The 18641-nt window shown below is 44.4% G+C and overlaps 1 long non-coding RNA gene across 1 annotated transcript in view; it reads right to left on the bottom strand.

Annotated features, from left to right (window-relative positions):
* Window positions 1-1311: 1311 nt before the first annotated feature.
* LOC141084960 (uncharacterized) overlaps window positions 1312-18641 on the bottom strand; it is a 34077-nt gene continuing 16747 nt past the window's right edge. Inside the window, exons 2-3 of the long non-coding RNA XR_012231187.1 lie at window positions 1659-1958; window positions 1312-1451 (exon numbers count right to left, since the gene is read on the bottom strand). This is a non-coding gene — a long non-coding RNA (uncharacterized lncRNA). The remainder of the gene's footprint in view (window positions 1452-1658; window positions 1959-18641) is intronic.

The raw sequence follows: 18641 nt of genomic DNA, 5'->3' as shown, positions 1-18641 counted from the left end.
GGTCATAAGTATTCAGACCCTTTGCTCAGTATTGAGTAGAAGCACCCTTTTGAGCTAGTACAGCCGTGAGTTTTCTTGGGAATGATGCAACAAGATTTTCACACCTGGATTTGGGGATCGTCTGCCAGTCTTCCTTGCAGATCCTCTCCAGTTCCGTCTGGTTGGATGGTGAATTTTGGTGGACAGCCATTTTCAGGTCTCTCCAGAGATGCTCAATTGGGTTTAGGTCAGGGCTGTGGCTGGGCCAGTCAAGAATGGTCACAGAGTTGTCCATGTAGACACCATAGCTATTTTTATATAGTACCTCCATTTTCACATGCTCAAAAGTAATTGGTCGATTGACTAAGAAAACTGACTGAGAGAAATGGTCTGAAGTTTATACCAAGTGTTGATTTTGCATCTATTAGTGTAAGAAAACAATAAATGCTGCTGAGGCATCTGCTTGCTATGGGTCTATGTTACACAGCAGAGGTTTATCCCATGTGTCCAGTTCTAGACATCCCCTGAGCAGCTGTATTCTGCAAATTGCAATTGCTGCTATTCACATTTAAAGTGGTATTATGGTCTACATGTCTGATCACCTACCCAGTGAATAGGTGATTATTTTTGGGTAGATCTGATTGCCAGAATGGGGAACTTGTGTCACCTGCTCCACTCTGACCTTCATGACCTAGACCCAGAAACCCTGGCAGCATAACCTAAGCCTAAAGACTCTGCCTGTAGCACCTCAGCCTTGAGTGCTTAGCTGCAGGACCTCTGCTCAGAGTGCTTGGCTGTAGAACCTCAGCTAGAAGTGCCTCACTGCAGAACTCAGCCTCAAGTCCTTGGCTGCCGGACCTCTGCCCGCAGTGCCTGGTTGCAGAATTTTGGCCTCAAGTGCTTTGCTTTAAGACCTCTGCCCGGAGTTACTGGCTGCAAGACTTCAGCCTCAAGTGCCTGGCTGCAGGACCTTATTCCAGTGTCTCTGACTGCAGAAACTTGGCTTGGGGATCCTGGCTACAGGAACTCAGCCTGGAGACTCTAGCTGCAGTACCTCAGCTCAGAGACCCTGGCTGCATGATCTTGATCCAGAGATCCTAGCTTCAGGACCTTAGTCCTGGCTGCAAGACCTTTGCCTCTTTCAACTTTCAACTTCATACAGACAGGCAGCAGTTGTAGTACGACTATGTGCATAAGACATCTTCATGACACAATTGTATTATTTTTATATGTTGTGTTTGTGCCGTAATGGCAAAAATAAATGATGGTTTGGTATTGACGGTATCTTGTGATATTTAACTTTTGAACATTACATGTGACAACTAATCAACCCGTTTACTGTTCTTTCAGGTTTTATTTCCGGTATGTAAAAAATCATCTAAAATACAGAATGTTCTTCTGACCGGCGGTTTCCCCTCAGCAGGGATTCGTTGCCACACATGGAACCGTGCAGAACTTGTACTGGCCACAAGCTGTGAACAAATACATCAAAGCAAGCCTTTGGATTAACTGCTCATGTTCAGAAGGAAATATCATTGTGACATTGTAAGCCTAAGGAAAGCACAAAACTCGCTTCCGAAGTTATTCTTCTGGTAGAGCAGCATCAAAGTTTTATTGTTAGATGAGAATAATAGACTAGACTAAAGCTTAATCAAGGTGCAGGAATTATTAGATTGTACCTTTCATTCTGGGTGAATTTTCAGAATAAGTTTTCCTGTCTATACACAAGGAATAGCGTTATTTCTCTCCATAATTTAATTTGTATTTTGCAATTTTACTCTCTTTAGCCTCCATCACTAATTGCCAATTTTCCTTGAACCCCGTTCCAGCTGTCTTGGTGTGAATCCAGCACTGTTTAGCTAGCAGATCACTTTGTAGAAGCAGTAGTGTCTGTGTGCCTTCTCTATCTTTTTGCAGCTTGTCTCTCCTCCTCTCTGCTCAATTATGGCCAACAACTGTAGCCTGATCTCTCAGTGAAGCTGAAAAAGGGAAAAATCTTCACAATTAGAATAAAATTTGCAGCAAGTTGGTCTACAATAACGTGAATTATATACGGTACATATCAATTATAGAATTTTTGATTTTGTACACCAATAAAACATAAATTGCAAGGAAATTCATTATTCCATAAATTAACAGGGATAAACAGATGTATAAAATTATCCAAATTATTAATAAAAGTAAAATAAAATAACACCATATGAATTATCAATGGGTCAATTTTAGTAAATTACAAAAGGGTCAATATTAATAATTAAGACTTGGTGTATCACAAGATGGAATGGTCAGCAAAAATAGAGGTGCATATGTGCAGCACAGAATAAATAGGCATAAATAAATAATATATGGATTGAAAATATAGTATACCTATTGCTTTAGAAAAATGTATGTATATATGTAAGTATCGTAAATAAGTATAGATAAATAAATTTAAATAAATATCATGGACAATTTACTTACATGTATACATACATTTTTCTAAAGAGATATGTATGTTTTTATGTAAGTAATTTGTTCATGATATTTAATTATATTTATTTACTAGCTGAAGAGGCCAGCGCTGCCCGGGCATAGTAACTAACTGTGGTTAGTTGTAGCAAATTATAATTATCCTCCATCCCATAGTCTCGTGCCCATATACCCATCACACATCCTCCATCCCATAGTCCCATGCCCATATACCCATCATACATATCCTCCATCCCATAGTCCAGTGCCCATATACCCATCACACATCCTCCATCCCATAGTCCCATTCCCATATACCCATCATACATATTCGCCATCCCATAGTCGAGTGCCCATATACCCATCACACATCCTTCATCTCATAGTCCCATGCCCATATACCCATCATACATATCCTCCATCTCATAGTCCCATGCCCATATACCCATCATACATATCCTCCATCCCATAGTCCCGTGCCCATATACCCATCAAACATATCCTCCATCCCATAGTCAAGTGCCCATATACCCATCACACATCCTCCATCCCATAGTCCCGTGCCCATATACATATCCGCCATCCCATAGTCCCGTGCCCATATACTCGTCATACATATCCTCCATCCCATAGTCCAGTGCCCATATACCCATCACACATCCTCCATCCCATAGTCAACCATTATGACATCATAATGAGCGGCGGCGGGGCTTGCGACCTATGATGACATCAGCGTCGCTATGGCAACCGTTGTGACATCACAATGAGGGGCGGGGCTTGACACGCACACTCTTTTTCCCCCAGTATGTAGATAGGGGCAAAATTGTTTGGTGAATTGGAACGCGCGGGGTTAAAATTTCGCCTCACAACATAGCTTAGGACGCTCTTGGGGTCCAGACGTGTGACTGTGCCAAATTTTGTGGCTGTAGCTGCGACGGTGCGGATGCCTATCCCGGACATACACACATACACACTTTGAGCTTTATATATTAGATCTATCTATATTTATTTACTTAAATATATACATATTTCTATAGAGATATATACTATATTTTCAGTCCATATATTATTTATTTATTCTGTGCTGCACATATACACCTCTATTTTTGTGGCACATACAATCTTATGATACACTAATTCTTATTTATTAATATTGCAGAGTTAGTTAGGTCCGGTCAGTTGGAGCGCAAGAACAGGAGATAATTATTGAAAGTCTTCTTTTATTTCAAGTAATCCACAACGCGTTTCGACAGAATGTTCTGTCTTCCTCTGGCTGCCACCTTGATTTAATTAATTATATGGGTTAAAAATGCTAAGAAAGCAGAAAAGCACAAAATCATACAATTTTTTTTTTTTTTAAACCTGAGGGCAAATTTGTCAACTTTTTTAAAATCAGAAAACTGACATAGAGGGTATGATAATTTCCCTGTGTTCTTTATTTTCTTGGGTGCAAACAGTTTTCTTACGCTTGCTATTGTACGAGTATATGCTTTCCAGCTATTATTATTATTATGCATTGCTTATATAACGCTATCATATTCCACAGCACTGTACATACGATATTCTGTTTGGGTGTACTGTATTGTGCAACACGATGGCCTTGTATCACTGGGGTCCTGGGTTAAAATCCCACCAAGAACAACATTTGCAAAGAGTTTGTGTGGGCTTTCCTTTTGTACTCTGGTTTCCTCCCACATTACAAAGACCTACTGAAAGGAGATTTTGGTTGTTAGCCCCAATGGGACAATGATGAAGTCTGTAAAGTGCTGTGGAATATGATGCCTTAAAATAAATTAAAAATAGCTTTATTTCTACTCGTAACGTTATTTGTAGCTGCTAAATATCACTTTAGGGCCATGGACTATAAATGGCCTGCAAAACAGGAAGTTAAAGTGTGTGGCAAGTTAGACAGTGTGTGGCTGTGACCAATTGGGGAGTCTGTTTGCCAAACTGTAGGCTCCAGGGTGCATTGCTGTCGAGAGCCAACCAAGTAGAAATCTAGGAGAGATTCACATCTCAGGGAACTGAATACCCGCTGTGTAGAGCTGTATGTGAAGAAGTTGGCAGAGGCAAGCCTAAATATCACTTTAGTTTTCTTCTGAAATGCGGCGCCTGCGCTGTACTATATCTTCTCTGGCATACGCAGTCAGCGCTGCCCGACGTGCCCGTGCTCTCAGATCACATCCCGGCCTAAATATCGCGCGGCCACAGATCCCGCCCCGCAATCGCTTATGATTTATTCACACTGCGGGGCTGGGAATCTCGAGCATGCACAGTAGTTATCAGCATTTCAAAAGAAAACTGAGGAGGCGGCGCCAAATACGAAATGAGTGATCGATGTGAGGCGTCTGTCAGAGGGGGAAAGACCTGCCCCCCCGTCAAATTTCAGGTATTTTTGAACAATTTTATAAACGATTATTTCTGTGGTGGAATGGAAGCTAAGTAGCAGAGCCATCTTGGCAGAATGCAGCATTAGTTGCTCTTTTACGTAAGAACGCCTGAGGGGGTGACAGGTTCCCTTTAAGTGTCACGGTTTCACCCCTCAGTGTGTCTGGGTTGCAGGTACTGATAGCTCAGCTGTCCAATCTGGTACAGGGGTGTGCTGAAGCAGTCAGTACTTTTATTGACAGCTCAGTCATCCAGTCTGGTGCAGGAGCATGCTGACCTGTCAGTGTCTTGATTGACAGCTTGGCCATCCAATCTGAGACTGGGAGGTGCTGGCTGTCTCCAGGTGTTCACTGTCTCAGGTGATTGCCATGCTACTTAACTTGGCTGTTATTCCCAGACAACTGCCAGATGTACATCCAGTTACTGTGTGGCTTTTCTTTCTATGCTTGCCCTCTATTGCTGGATCTTTCGTTGCCTGACCTTGGACCTTGTTCTGATCATTCGTCTATTTAACCCCTTTTGGTCTGATCCGCTATTCTCCTGGTATTCTGACCACTGAACGTTACCTGACTATGCTTTTGTCTCTTTCTGCTTTTGATGTACCTTCATGGCTTTTGACCTTGGACCTCTTGACCACTCTGCCTCACGGCTAGGGTCACATTAAGAACACAGATTGCAGAGCACTGCTGTGTGAGTATCCATAGGCACACTGCATGTGAGTGAAGGAACCTCCCTGCCAGAGATATCCTGAGATAATAGGATAGCAGGAGAATGACTTTGGCACAGAAGAATAAAGATGCTGCAAAAAAATTGCTGAATAAGTCATATTTAATAAACTCCAACCAATGAGATACAGATAAGGAACTGTTGACAAACTTGACAAAGACCTGTTGAGGCCTTTGTCAAGGCAATCTGTAGGAATGGTGGAGGCAGTGTCAGGAAATTTAGACACCTAACTTTCCTGATACTGTCTCCATCAAACTCTCCTGGAGTCTTAAACACCAATGTTTGTGCTTTGTTTAAAAGACTTATGCTCTTGCATGAAAACTTTGTAGGGACAATACCAAACATCTGTGTCCCACTATTTGCCATTCTTAAATCCCAACAAGAGTTGGTGACCTACAGTGTACTAAGCAACCCACCCATAAAAGTGATGTCACCAAGAAAGTACCAATGGCCCCAAAAATGTCACATCCATAGCAAAAAAAAAAATCAATTGGCCAGGACTAGTCCATTGTTCCTCCTGAACATAGCTGTGCGAAACTTAAATTGAGCAATGGTGAATGCACAGGAACGGTGCTCATGATTCCAGCAGAGATGCAATACTCAATTCCAGCAGTAGAAAATAATCCAGAGCACATTTCTGCTTTTAATCAATAAGGCTACATTCCCACAATGAGCTTTTGACACTGTGTTTTAAAAAAAAATACAAGTAACCCATTTTGCTTAATGGGTGCAGAAAATCTGCAACATCAAAAACTCACCAAAATCTCATTGTGGGAACGGAGCCTTCATACGCATATAATAGTAGGATAACAAACTTCACAGACAGCCTATGACCGTTTCACACCATGTGGTGCTTCCTCAAGTCACGCTCCAGTCCCCATCTTAAGGACGGAGTCACACTAGCGTATAGCATGTGATATTCTAATTACACTGGAATCCCGCTCTGCTGCGAATGTGATCCAAGTGTCAGTGCTCTGTGCTCCAATTCTCTTGCATCAGAGAATCGGAGCACAGGTGCGGAGGAGATGGAGAAATTAATTTCCATCTCCTCCATTGCTGGGAATCGCACTGCACTCGGGTGACATGCGATTGCAGTGCGATTCCCGGCAATGGTAGAGATGTTTCAAATGCACCCATTGACTTTTATGGGTGCATTTGATTTGATTCTCTCAACCATTCGAAGCATGCTGCGATTGTTTTTGCTTACCGAATCAGCATGATAAAATAATTGCAGATGTGCACTGTCCCATTGTATAACACTGGGCTGAGTGCTATCTGATTTTTTATCTGATTGCACTGGTCTGATTTATTCGCTCGTGTGATCGAGCCCTAATAATGAATAGCCACAACCTAGTCTCTGGATGCAGCCACTACAGATCTCTGGCAGCTGCCGGTCCAAGCACTTCAGGCTACGTTCCCATGATCAGCTTTTGGGGAATTTTTGAAACTGGAGAATTTCTGCACCGATTACCTAACCGCTTCATATGACCCCCAACGGTAAATAAACATTGGCGCTAGCAGGGCTTTGTGCAGCGCCGTTTGTCTACAGTCGGCGGTTTTGTGCTTATCGGGACCTCCACGTAACTTATAAGGAGGGGATTCTGCAGCGCCCCCTGGGGCCGGGGTTACTCGGTACCGGGTCGGTTAGTTCTTTAGGAGATATGTCACGGCAGCAGTGACCCGGTCCATGTCCCTGGGCGTGCAATAAAATGAAAAAGATGATGATTTTAGGGAATAAAGATGGGGATAATTTGTGACGCCACCCATGGTGTTCAGCAAAGAAGGTGATAGCCAATGCTGCAAAAGAGGCCGCTGGGGCTGTTGATGATGCAGCAGAGTTGTTACAGCTCTCCACAGGCAAAGCTAGGCCCCAGGACAATTATAAGTGTTAGAGGTGGTGATGATGGTGGTTGTGGTGTAACGCAGGTGACGCTGTAAATAAGTCAGAGGACACAGTGGAGTGCAGTCTTGACAGTTTTACTCACAGTTCTTCCAGTTACAATCCCCAGCCAGGGTGCTGTGTCCTCCGGGTCGGTGGTCCAGCCAGCTCTCAGGTAATTTGGGGTACACCGTGTCAGAACCCCCTTCAGATATTCCTTTCCTGGCCGTCCTACTGCGCTGGCTCCCACCTCTCCTGCCCTGCGGCTTCACAAACAGTGTCCCAAGCCAGCAGCCTCAGATCCTGTCGGGTGACGTTTTCTTAGTCCCCTTGATCCTATCTGCCTGCCTTTTCAGCAAATGTGTATGGAGCTGGCTGTAGCACATACAGATACTGCAACCTCCGGTTTGCTGGCTGAGTTTCTCCATTAATCTGGGGCCGGTCCCCTGCTGTGACCTGGTCTCTCCACCTGACTAAAGTCAGTGTGGGTTTGAGCACCACGGGTGGATTCCTCACTTCCCGTGTCCTTAGAATCCCTTCTGTTCATTTCTCTTCTTCTCTTTCTTCTCAAGTTCAGTCTAGGGACAAGATCCTCCGTGCTCCAGTCCCCAGCACTAACTGTCTCACTCTCTCACTGTCACTTCTTTCAGCTCTCCCCCTGCTGCTTTCTCCACCCACACCCTCTACCTAGTCCTTCCCTGGCCTGGAGATGTCTGGTGTTGGATGCAAGTGTCTGGGTTCTGGGTAGTGCCCCCTCCTTACCTGAGAGCGGAGTACCACACCTCTGGATGAGGTGCAGTACCTCTGTGGTGACTGAACCCACAGGGGCACCACAATTCCAGTGTACAATGCTTCCTGTGACCCCCGACCTCATAGAGGCCTGATAGGTTCAGGTCCTGATGACGTCAGCATCACACCAGCCAATGAGCCAAATTATTGGGAAAGTTTGTTGTAGCATCAGACTTTCCCAGGCGATCTGACTTATTATATAACACTGTTTCTCCTCTGATCTCCTGTCAGTGAGAGATTAGAGGAGAAACAGTATGGCAAGTGCTGCTGGCAACAGCTGTGCCAGTCAGCGATCTTCTTATAAAGTAAAAAAAACAGATAAGGCAGGTTAGGGTTAGTTCTATAGTTAGGGTTAGTGTTAGGCTAAAGTTAGGGCTAGGTTTAGGCTAAAGTTAGGGTTAGGGTAAAGTTAGGGTTAGGGTTAGGCTAAAGTTAGGGTTATTCTTAGGCTAAAGTTAGGGTTATTGTTAGGCTAAAATTAGGGTTAATGTTAGGCTAAAGTTAGGGTTAGGCTAAAGTTAAGGTTAGGCTAAAGTTAAGGTTATTGTTAGGCTAAAGTTAGGGTTAGGCTAAAGTTAGGGTTAAGGTCAGGCTATAGTTAGGGTTATGCTAAAGTTAGGGTTAGGCTAAAGTTAGGGTTAGGCCAAAGTTAGGGTTAGGCTAACATTAGGGTTAGGCTAAAGTTAGAGTTAGGCTAAAGATAGGGTTAGGGTTAGGATAAAGTTAGAGTTAGTGTTAGGCTAAAGTTAGGGTTAGGGTTGGGGCTAAAGTTAGGGTTAGGGTTGGGGCTAGGGTTAGGGGTGTGTTAGGGTTATTTTTGTGGTTAGGGTTATGGTTAGGGTTGGGATTACGGTTAGGGGTGTGTTGAGGTTAGGGTTGTGGTTAGGGTTATGGTTAGGGTTAGGGGTGTATCGGTGTTAGGGTTGTGGTTAGGGCTATAGTTAGTTTTGGGAATAGGCTTAGCAGTGTGTTGGGGTTAGGGTTGGAATTAGAATTGGGGGTTTCCACTGTTTAGGCACATCAGGGGCTCTCCAAACGCGACATGGCATCCTATCTCAATTCCAACCAATTCTGGGTTGAAAAAGTCAAGCAGTGCTCCTTTCCTTCCGAGCTCTGCCGTGACCCCCAAACAGTGGTTTACCCCCACATATGGGACATCAGCGTACTCAGGACAAATTGCACAACAACTTTGGTGGTCTAATTTCTCCTGTTAACCTTGGGAAAATAAAAATTTTGGGGCAAAAAGATTATTTTTGTGGAAATAAAAATGATTTTTTATTTTCATGGCTCTACGTTATAAACTTCTGTGAAGCACTTGGAGGTCCAAAGTGTTCAGCACACATCTAGATAAGTACCTTGGGTGGTCTAGTTTCCAAAATGGGGTCAGTTGTGTGGGATTTATACTATTTAGGTGCATCAGGGGTTATGCAAACGCGACATGGCGTCCGATCTCAATTCCAGCCAATTCTGCATTGAAAACATCAAACGGCGCTCCTTCCCTTCCGAGCTCTGCCGTGCGCTCAAACAGTGGTTTACCCCCACATATAGGGTATCGGCGTATTCAGGAAAAATTGCACAACAAATTTTGTGGTTCATTTTCTCTTTTTACACTTGTAAAAATAATACAAAAATTGGTTCTGTATTAAAATGTTTGTGAAAAAATGTTAAATGATGATTTTTTTTCCTTCCACATTGCTTCAATTCCTGTGAGGCACATATGGGGTTAATTAACTTCTTGAATGAGGTTTTGAGCACCTTGAGGGATGCAGTTTTTAGAATGGTGTCACTTTTGGGTATTTTCTGTCATATTGACCCCGCAAACTCACTTCAAATGTGAGGTGGTACCTAAAAAAAATGGTTTTGTAAATTTGGTTGGAAAAAATAGAAATCGCTGGTCAACTTTTAACCCTTATAACGTCCTAACAAAAAAAATTGATGTAAAAAGTGCTGATGTAAAGTAGACATACAGTATGTGAAATGTTATTTATTAATTATTTTATGTGATATGACTGTGATTTAAGGGCATAAAAATTAAAAGTTTGAAAATTATGAAATTTTCTAAATTTTCCCCAAATTTCCATTTTTTTTAACAAATAAACGTAAGTCATATCAAATAAATGTTACCACTATCAAAGTACAATATGTCACAAGAAAACATTCTCAGAATCACTGGGATCCGTTGAAGGGTTCTAGAGTTATGACCTCATAAAGAGACACTGGTCAGAATTGAAAAAATTGGCCCAGTCATGAAGGCAAAAACAGGCTCTGGCGCAAAAGGGTTAAATTAGGTTACGTGCGTTTTTTCACATGCGTTTTTCTGTTTCATTTTGGTGTGTTATGGTTTAAATAAAGCTGCTGTGTTTTTGAAAATTACTGATATTTGGCTTTGACAAAACTTTATTGATACAGTTTGATGCGTTTAATACGTTTTTAATGCATTTTTAACACATGTACTTGCTTTTCCTGAAGATCTTCCTCATCTAATGCAAGTCTATGGGGAAAATCTGCAGATAAAACTCAGCGTACCCGAATCAGAAAGTGACATGTTGTGGATCTGAAACACGCACTGCAGGTCATTTTACACTGCATAAAAAATAAGCGCAGTGGTCATGAGATTTCTATAAGGCTATGTTCCCACAATGAATTTTTGGTGTGTTTTTCACACTGCATATTTTTGCTGCATCAAAAACGCAGCGTCTTCCATTTGCGGCAAAGTGGATAGGATCTAAAGAAATCTCCATCCCTCTGCGCTTCTTTTTTACTCAGTGTAAAATGACAAGCGGTGCATGTTTCAAATACACAGAATGTCAATTTCTTTTCTGCTGAGTTTTCTGTACAGAATTTCCCATAGATTTGCATCTGATGCAGAAAATCCACAGAAGTGGGCAGAGACAAGCCTATGAAAAGAAATGCCCAGCTAAGCTGCAGGAGAAATCAGTAAGCAACTAGGGAGAGACAGTGGCTATTCAGGTTAAAGTGGCTGCAGATGAGTGAGATCCACGTTGGGACTGTTAAATATCATGGTTCCAACCCTCAGTGTGTCTGGGATGCAGTTACTGACAGCACAGCTGTCCACTTTGGTATATGGGCGTGCTGAAGCTGTCAGTACTTTGATTTATAGCTCAGTCATCCAGTCTGGTGCAGGGGCATGCTGAGCTGTCCGTTTGTTGATTGACAGCTCGACCATCCAATCAGAGATCGGGAGGCACTGGCTTTATCCAGGTGTTTATTGTCCCAGGTGCTTGCCAGGCTACTTAACTGGGCTGTTACTCCCAGACCTCTGCCAGACATACATTTAGCTATCCTCCTGGTATTCTGACATCGGAACGTTACCTTACTATGTCTTTGTCTCTTTCGTTTATGATGTACCTTCCTGGCTTTTGACCTTGGACCTCTAGAATACTATGCCACACAGCTAGTGTCACATTAAGCATACAGATTGCAGAGCACTGCTGTATGAATATCCATAGGCACACTGCATGTGAGTGAAAGAACCTCCCTGCTAGAGAGATCCTGAGATAATAGAGTAGCAGGAAATGACTTCAACACTAAAGAAGGAACCAATGAGATACAGATAAGGAGCAACCCTTATGATGGCATTACTTGACACTATCAGGTGTAGGCTTGAACTTGACAACAGGAGAATCCCCCAGAAGACCCCCCCAGAGGGCCCCTGTAAAGAAGTGCTAATGAGTAGTGCAGAAAAAAAAGTATTGTCTTATAATTCATTAAGCAAATTAGCCAATTTAATATTACGCAGAAGCAAAAGTAAATTTGTTTACTAGGGTCAGGTTATTTTTAAATGTACAGTGGGGAAAAAAGTATTTAGCCAGCCACCAATTGTGCAAGTTCTCCCACTTAAAAAGATGAGAGAGGCCTGTAATTGACATCATAGGTAGACCACAACTATGAGAGTCAAAATGAGAAAACATCCAAAAAATCACCTTGCCTGATTTGGCAAGATTTATTTTCAAATTATGGTGGAAAATAAGTATTTGGTCATTAACAAAAGTTCATCTCAATATTTTGTTTTATATCCTTTGTTGGGAATGACAGAGGTCAAACGATTTCTGTAAGTCTTCACAAGGTTGGCACACACTGTTGGTGGTATGTTGGCCCATTCCTCCATGCAGATCTCCTCTAGAGCAGTGATGTTTTGGGCTGTCACTGGGCAACACAGACTTTCAAATCCCTCCATAGGTTTTCTATGGGGTTGAGATCTGGAGATTGGACAGGCCAGTCCAGTACGTTCTTATGCTTCTTATCATATCATATCAGGAGGCCTGCAGTGAGGGCAGGAGCCGGGAGATGCTGCGGTGCCAGGGAACTTAGAAGCTGTCGACGCCAGTAAGCGGAGTCCTATTATATCACTGCAGTAGGCTTCGGGAAAATGGCCGAGATACCAATCTGCGCATGTGTCCATTTTCCCGAAGACTACTCCTGGGATTTCATAGGGAAAATAGACTCTGCTCAATGACACCTTGTGAGTTTCCAGGCACCACATCATTGCCTCGCTTCTGCTCCAGCCACCTGCCTCCTGAAATAGCTACCCTGCCTCCTGTAAACCCACTCCACAGCAGCCGCCCACAAGTAAGCTACTGTTAAAAGGGAATATAAGATGTACCATCATTTTATTAAAAGAAAATTCTATTTTTCTCCCCAAAATTTGGGGTGTGTCTTATTCTCCGGTGCATCTTATAATCCCCAAAATCTGGTATATTGGTTGTGTAGAAGAACTTCCTGTTTGCTGGTGGGTGCGGTGAGCTCCCGAAAATTGAAAATTCAGACTTAGTGGCATGTTTGTGCTCAGAGGAGGCAGGGGGCACTGAAGCTGGCTGGATCTTCCAAATCCGGCCCGCTGCAAAGCTATTCTTGCCAGCTCTACAAGTGGTCTCACCTTTCTTAGGAAACCGGCCACCGACTGCAGAGGTGGTCTGTTGTCTTTACCCATTTAAGAAGTTGAGACAACTTTTTTAAAAGCAATTTTTCCTGTGTTTTAGAATGTAAGTTTTTTTTCATGTTTGGAGGTCTTTATTTTTATTTTAGTGACATTTCAGTATTTTACCCTATGTTCCGTCTTCAGCTAAATGAACGGGATTATATAGCTTATACGGGCAGCTAAACCGCTATACCGGGGGTCCAATAAGAAGACTGTAGGTTGAATCTGTACTTTATTGAACATGATGGTATATTGGGCAGTGAAACTACAAGCAAAACATACGATACAATCAATCAGTATGGGTACATAAAATACATTATACAGTACAGATTACCTGCGCTAACAGCTAACCAGGGGAGAGCTAACTAAAGAAGGTGATCTAGGACAGGGATAGATGTGGGAGTGTGATTACTCACCGACAATGCTGACGCAGAAGGAGAAGAGGGATGAGATGTTTCCAGTATGCAAGCCTGATAGAAAATGGCAGACTGGGCAGAAAAAAAGGGGCTGGATTAGACCAAGATGCCTTGTAAATTTACCCAGGGTACATTGCAGACTGGAGGGAAATCAAGAATGAAAATGAAACTAAGGTACAATGAGACTCTAGTTATTATTTTAGGCCACTAGATGGAGCCAAAACGGTGAACATCAGAATCTATGGCAAACAGAGCATTATCACTGAATTTATGTTGTCAAAATAGACATTCAAGAGTCATTAATTATGTCGGAGACAGAACACTCCCCGTCTGGCATTGAACGGATGCCACTATTCCTATCCTCTGAAGACAACAATAGAACCAGTTCAGTCATTGGTCTGGAGAACGTCTTAGGTCCATCTTCTTTGGCCATCCTGACTTCGACTTTGCGGACATTGCCATCTTTACTCGGGAATGTAGCAGTCACTAGTCCAAGTGGCCACTGGTTCCGATGGGCCTGACAGTCTTTTACAAGGACGAGGTCACCAATCTTCAGATTAGGCCTGGTAGAATGCAACTTCATCCATGGCTGCAGGGTAGACAAGTATTGTTTGCACCACCTGTCCCAGAATGTATTTGCAAGACTTTGTACCTGTCTCCATTGGCGCTTGTAGATGTCCTTAGCATCGAATCCTCCTGGAAGGGCACTGGATAGTCCTGTTTTCTTGGTGATGAGAGTAGCTAGAGTCAATAACAAGGGCTCCTCAGGGTCATTAGGAACTGGAACCAAGGGCCTTGCATTGATTATAGCTGCGGCTTCTGCCATGAAGATGGTTAGGCTTTCGTGGGTAAGTCTCGCTGCTCCTTCCTGAAGAAGAGTAGAGTCAAGAATTCTCCGTACTAGACCAATCATTCATTCCCAAGATCCACTCATGTGTGAGGAGTGAGGTGGGTTGAATGACCATGTGCAACTTTGGTCACTGAGGAACCTCTCAAGAGTCTTATGGTCTAGATTTGAAGGTATGCCCAATTCCTTTGCTGCATCAATGAAGTTGGTACCTCTGTCTGAACGTATATGTTTGATAGGACCACGGATGGCAATGAAACGTCTCAAAGCATTGATGAAGCTTGAGGTGTCAAGTGACTCAATGAGCTCTATGTGGATGGCTCTGATTGACAGACAAGTAAACATGACGGCCCAACATTTACTATTGGCTTGTCCGCCTCTCGAGTGACAAGTAACAACTGACCAAGATCCAAACACATCGAGACCAACGTTGGTAAAAGGAGGGTCTGGGTTGAGTCTATCTGCTGGTAGGTCAGCCATCTTTTGGGTTTGACTGAAACCACGAAGCTTACGGCAGGTAATACATTTGTAGATGACACTACAGATGAGTTTATTTGCACTGACAATCCACAGGCCAGCAGTTCTGATGGCTCCTTCTGTGAATAGTCTTCCTTGGTGTTTGACCAGATTATGGTAATGTTGTACGATAAGGTAAGCAACATGAAATTTTCCAGGAGTGATAAGAGGGAATTTCTCCTCAAACTCCATTTTAGCTTCTTTGAGGCGACCTCCTACTCTCAGCAGGCCGTTGTTGTCGATGAATGGGTCGAGTTTTCTCATTGAGCTGCTCGCAGGTATTGAAGCTTGTTAATGAGACATTGGATTTCCACAAAGTAGGTTTCTCTCTGAATTGTGGAGATGATGTGGTTTCTGGAAGATTCCAAGTCGGAGGCAACATACTGTAGGTGTTTTTGCAGAGATGCCAACCTTTACATTTTTCTGTGTCACAAGCTCTGGTGGTCTTGAATGAGCGAACTATATGAGTCAAGCAGGTAATGGCTCGAGTAAGTGACTTCCAACTTGAAAATTTGTCAAATCTGTGGAATCCAAGCTAAATAGCAGAAGTAATTGTATGAAGTGTGGACACTTGAGGGCGGATTTCAGCATGTGAGCCCTCTCCTATCAGTTCAAAGGTGTCTGGACAACTTTCCTCAGTGTACAATAGTTTTGATCCTGAGAGCCAAGTTGTGCTCTCTAGTCGACTTGCGTCAACTGCTCTAGTTGCATGATCTGCCGGGGTTTGGTCCGTGGGAATGTAATGCCACTGTTTTGGACGAACTGATCTCCTAATTCGTAGCACTCTGTTATTGACATAAACATAGATTTGTCTGGTTTCATTGTGGATGTAACCCAGGACGACTTTGCTCTCTGAGTAGAACTTGGCTTGTGTCAGGTCGATATCCATCTCGGATGCGATGAACTCTGCTAACTCGATGGCTAAGACTGCAGCACAAAGTTCTAACCTCGGTATAGTGTGCACTGGTTGTGGAGCAAGTTTGGCCTTCCCCATAACGAATCCAATGTGGCTCTGACATTTGGAGTCCACAGTTTTGAGACAGGCAACAGCAGCAATTGCTTTGACAGAAGCATCTGCAAATACGTACAGTCTTTGGCTCTGTATCTCTGTAGACGGCACAGGGGTGTATGGCCTTAGCACATTCAGGTTGGAGAGGGCTGCTAAACAGATCTTCCATGCTTCCCACTGGGTTCTCTTATCAGGTGGCAGAGGTGCGTCCCAGTCAGAAGTCTCCTTGGTTAAGTCTCTTAGTATGGCTTTGCCTTGTATAGTAACAGGAGCTGCAAAACCTAAGGGATCGTACAGGCTGTTGATGGTAGACAGGACACCTCTGCGTGTGAAAGGCTTTTCTTCCTGGCTGACCTGAGAGGTGAAAGTGTCTGACTGTACTTTCCAGAGAAGCCCGAGGCTGTGTTGCATTGGTGTGGGGTCTGACCCCAGGTCTAGGTCTCTGAGACTGTTACACAAGTCTTGTGAAGGGAATGCTTTCATGAGTTCTTGGCTGTTTGAGGCTATTTTGTGAAGCCTGAGGTTAGAGAAAGCAAGCATCTCCTGTGCTCTCCTGAGAAGACTGATGGCAGTCTCATTTGAAGGCATGGCTTTCAGACAGTTATCAACATAAAATTTTTTCTATGAACTGTCTGATGCATATTCTGTTTCTCCTTCTAGAGCTGACCTTTTGAGTCCATAGATGGCGACTGCAGGAGATGGGCTATTGCCAAAGATGTGCACTCTCATGCGTTACTCTGTGACTTCTTTAGTAGGATCATTGTCTCTGTACCAGAAGAATCTTAGGAAGTTCCTGTCTCTCTCTCACAAGGAAACAATGGAACAATTGCTGGATGTCAGCGATGAAGGCAATGGAATCCTTACAGAAGCGCATAAACACTCCTGTGGCGCCCCTGAGGGTTCAGTCGCCACAGAGGTACTACACCTCCTCCTGAGGTGTGGTACCCCACCATCCAGGTAAGGTGGAGACCCCTGACCACGCTCCAACACCTGCATCCCACACAACTCAGTAGTGTAGCAAAGCACCCTTTGGTGGCTCCCTGCTTGGAACACGAAGCGTGCTGGGAGGCGGGTGGAGTTTAGTTTTGCACTAAAGAGCGGGAAGAGGATAGGATATAGGGAGTTAGTCACAGGAGTCTGACGAGGTCGGACCTGTGTAAGGAGATCCCCTGAGAGGGATGAAGGAGGGAAAGTGCTGCAGCCGACCTCAGTGATCTGGGTCCGCTGGCACAGGAAAGGAACACTGAAAGAAAGCCTGACTCTCCATAAGAAGGAAAGGATTAGTACAGAATGTGAGGAGAGGAAGAGAACAGAGGATTGAGGGTTAGAGGAGAACCCCACTCAAGTTCTAGGCGCAAGGCCGGGGTCCGGTCCCCAAGGTTGTTTGGATACTTATGGTCCCGCAACAGACACCAGAGGAATAGAAGTTTGTCATCACTTTATTCCCACACAAGACTTGGGGGCCCAACAGCAACGAGATAGAGAGCCGGGACTAAGAAGCAGAGAGTCCCAACAGAGAGAACAGAGAGGACGTGGGTTAGAGGAGGAACCCTGCCTATAGGTTCTCAGCGCAAGGCCGGAGCCCGGTCCCCGAGGTTGTATGGACACTTATGGTTCTGCAGCAGACACCGGTGGAGTAGTTGGCTGTAAATGCACTACACCCATCTAAGACTTGGGGCATAACAGCAATTGGATGGAGAGCTGGGACTCAGGAGAAGGGAGTCCCCGAAGCAGGCTACAGCTGTCTGCCGTACAAGTAGAGTTCATAGGAACATCGGACAGGAGGAACTCCAGTGTAACTCAGTACTAGGAGTACTTCACTTAAAGGCGCTAAGAGGGAGACGTTCAGAAAAGGCACATAAGTTGGAGGAGTGTTGGAAAGGTGTGCTTCATCTTGCCTGGAGGTTGGCTGGGCTCCTGACCCGGAGGACACGGCACCGATGCGGGCTCTTGAGCCACCACAGACTGAGTAAAGCTTTGGAACTACATGCCTTTGGATCGCCCTCGCACACCCAGGGCAGCGGGGTACTCGGTACCGGGCCGGTGTCAAGGTGGGAATGTGTCACAGCAGCGGTGACCTGGTCCGTGGCCCTGGGCGCCCAATATCAATGGCGGTGAGGTTAATGGTGTTAAAGTTTATATGAATAGTTCGTGACACCACCCGTGGTGTTTGGCAAGTAAGATGGTAAGCCAACGCTGCATACAGATCCGCTGGGACTGATGGTGTGGTGCAGCAGAGATGGTATAGCTCCCCACAGGTGGAGCTGTAGTCCCAGGGCAGTGTAGGTGCAATGGATGAGGAGAGGCGCAGAATGGTATGGAGGCTGGTACCCAGGTGTAGTGGTGCTGGAATAACTGGAGGACACCAGGGTGTGCGGTTCCAAAGCTTTACTCACTGTTTGCAGTTCACACAACTGCCTGCCTCCGTACTGTGTCCTCCAGGTCAGGGCTCCAGCCAACCTCCAGGCAGGATAGGATTCTCCCTTCCACACTCCGCCAACATGTACCTTACTGAACGACACTTCCAATGCGCCTTTAGGTGCGAAGCACTCCCGTACTTAGTTACCCTGGAATGCCTCTCTCTAGGTGTTCCTAGTCTTTACTTGTATGACAAACAGCTGTAGCCTGCTTCGGGGACTCCTCACTGCGTCCCGGCTCTCTATTCAGTTGCTGTTGTGTCCCAAGTCTATGATGGGAGCAAGGCG

This window comes from Dendrobates tinctorius, unplaced genomic scaffold (assembly GCF_039654945.1).
Source record: "Dendrobates tinctorius isolate UK_male_01 unplaced genomic scaffold, ASM3965494v1 ptg000028l, whole genome shotgun sequence".
NCBI classification, from domain to species: Eukaryota; Metazoa; Chordata; class Amphibia; order Anura; family Dendrobatidae; genus Dendrobates; species Dendrobates tinctorius.
This window is presented reverse-complemented; position numbering and strand designations above follow the sequence as displayed.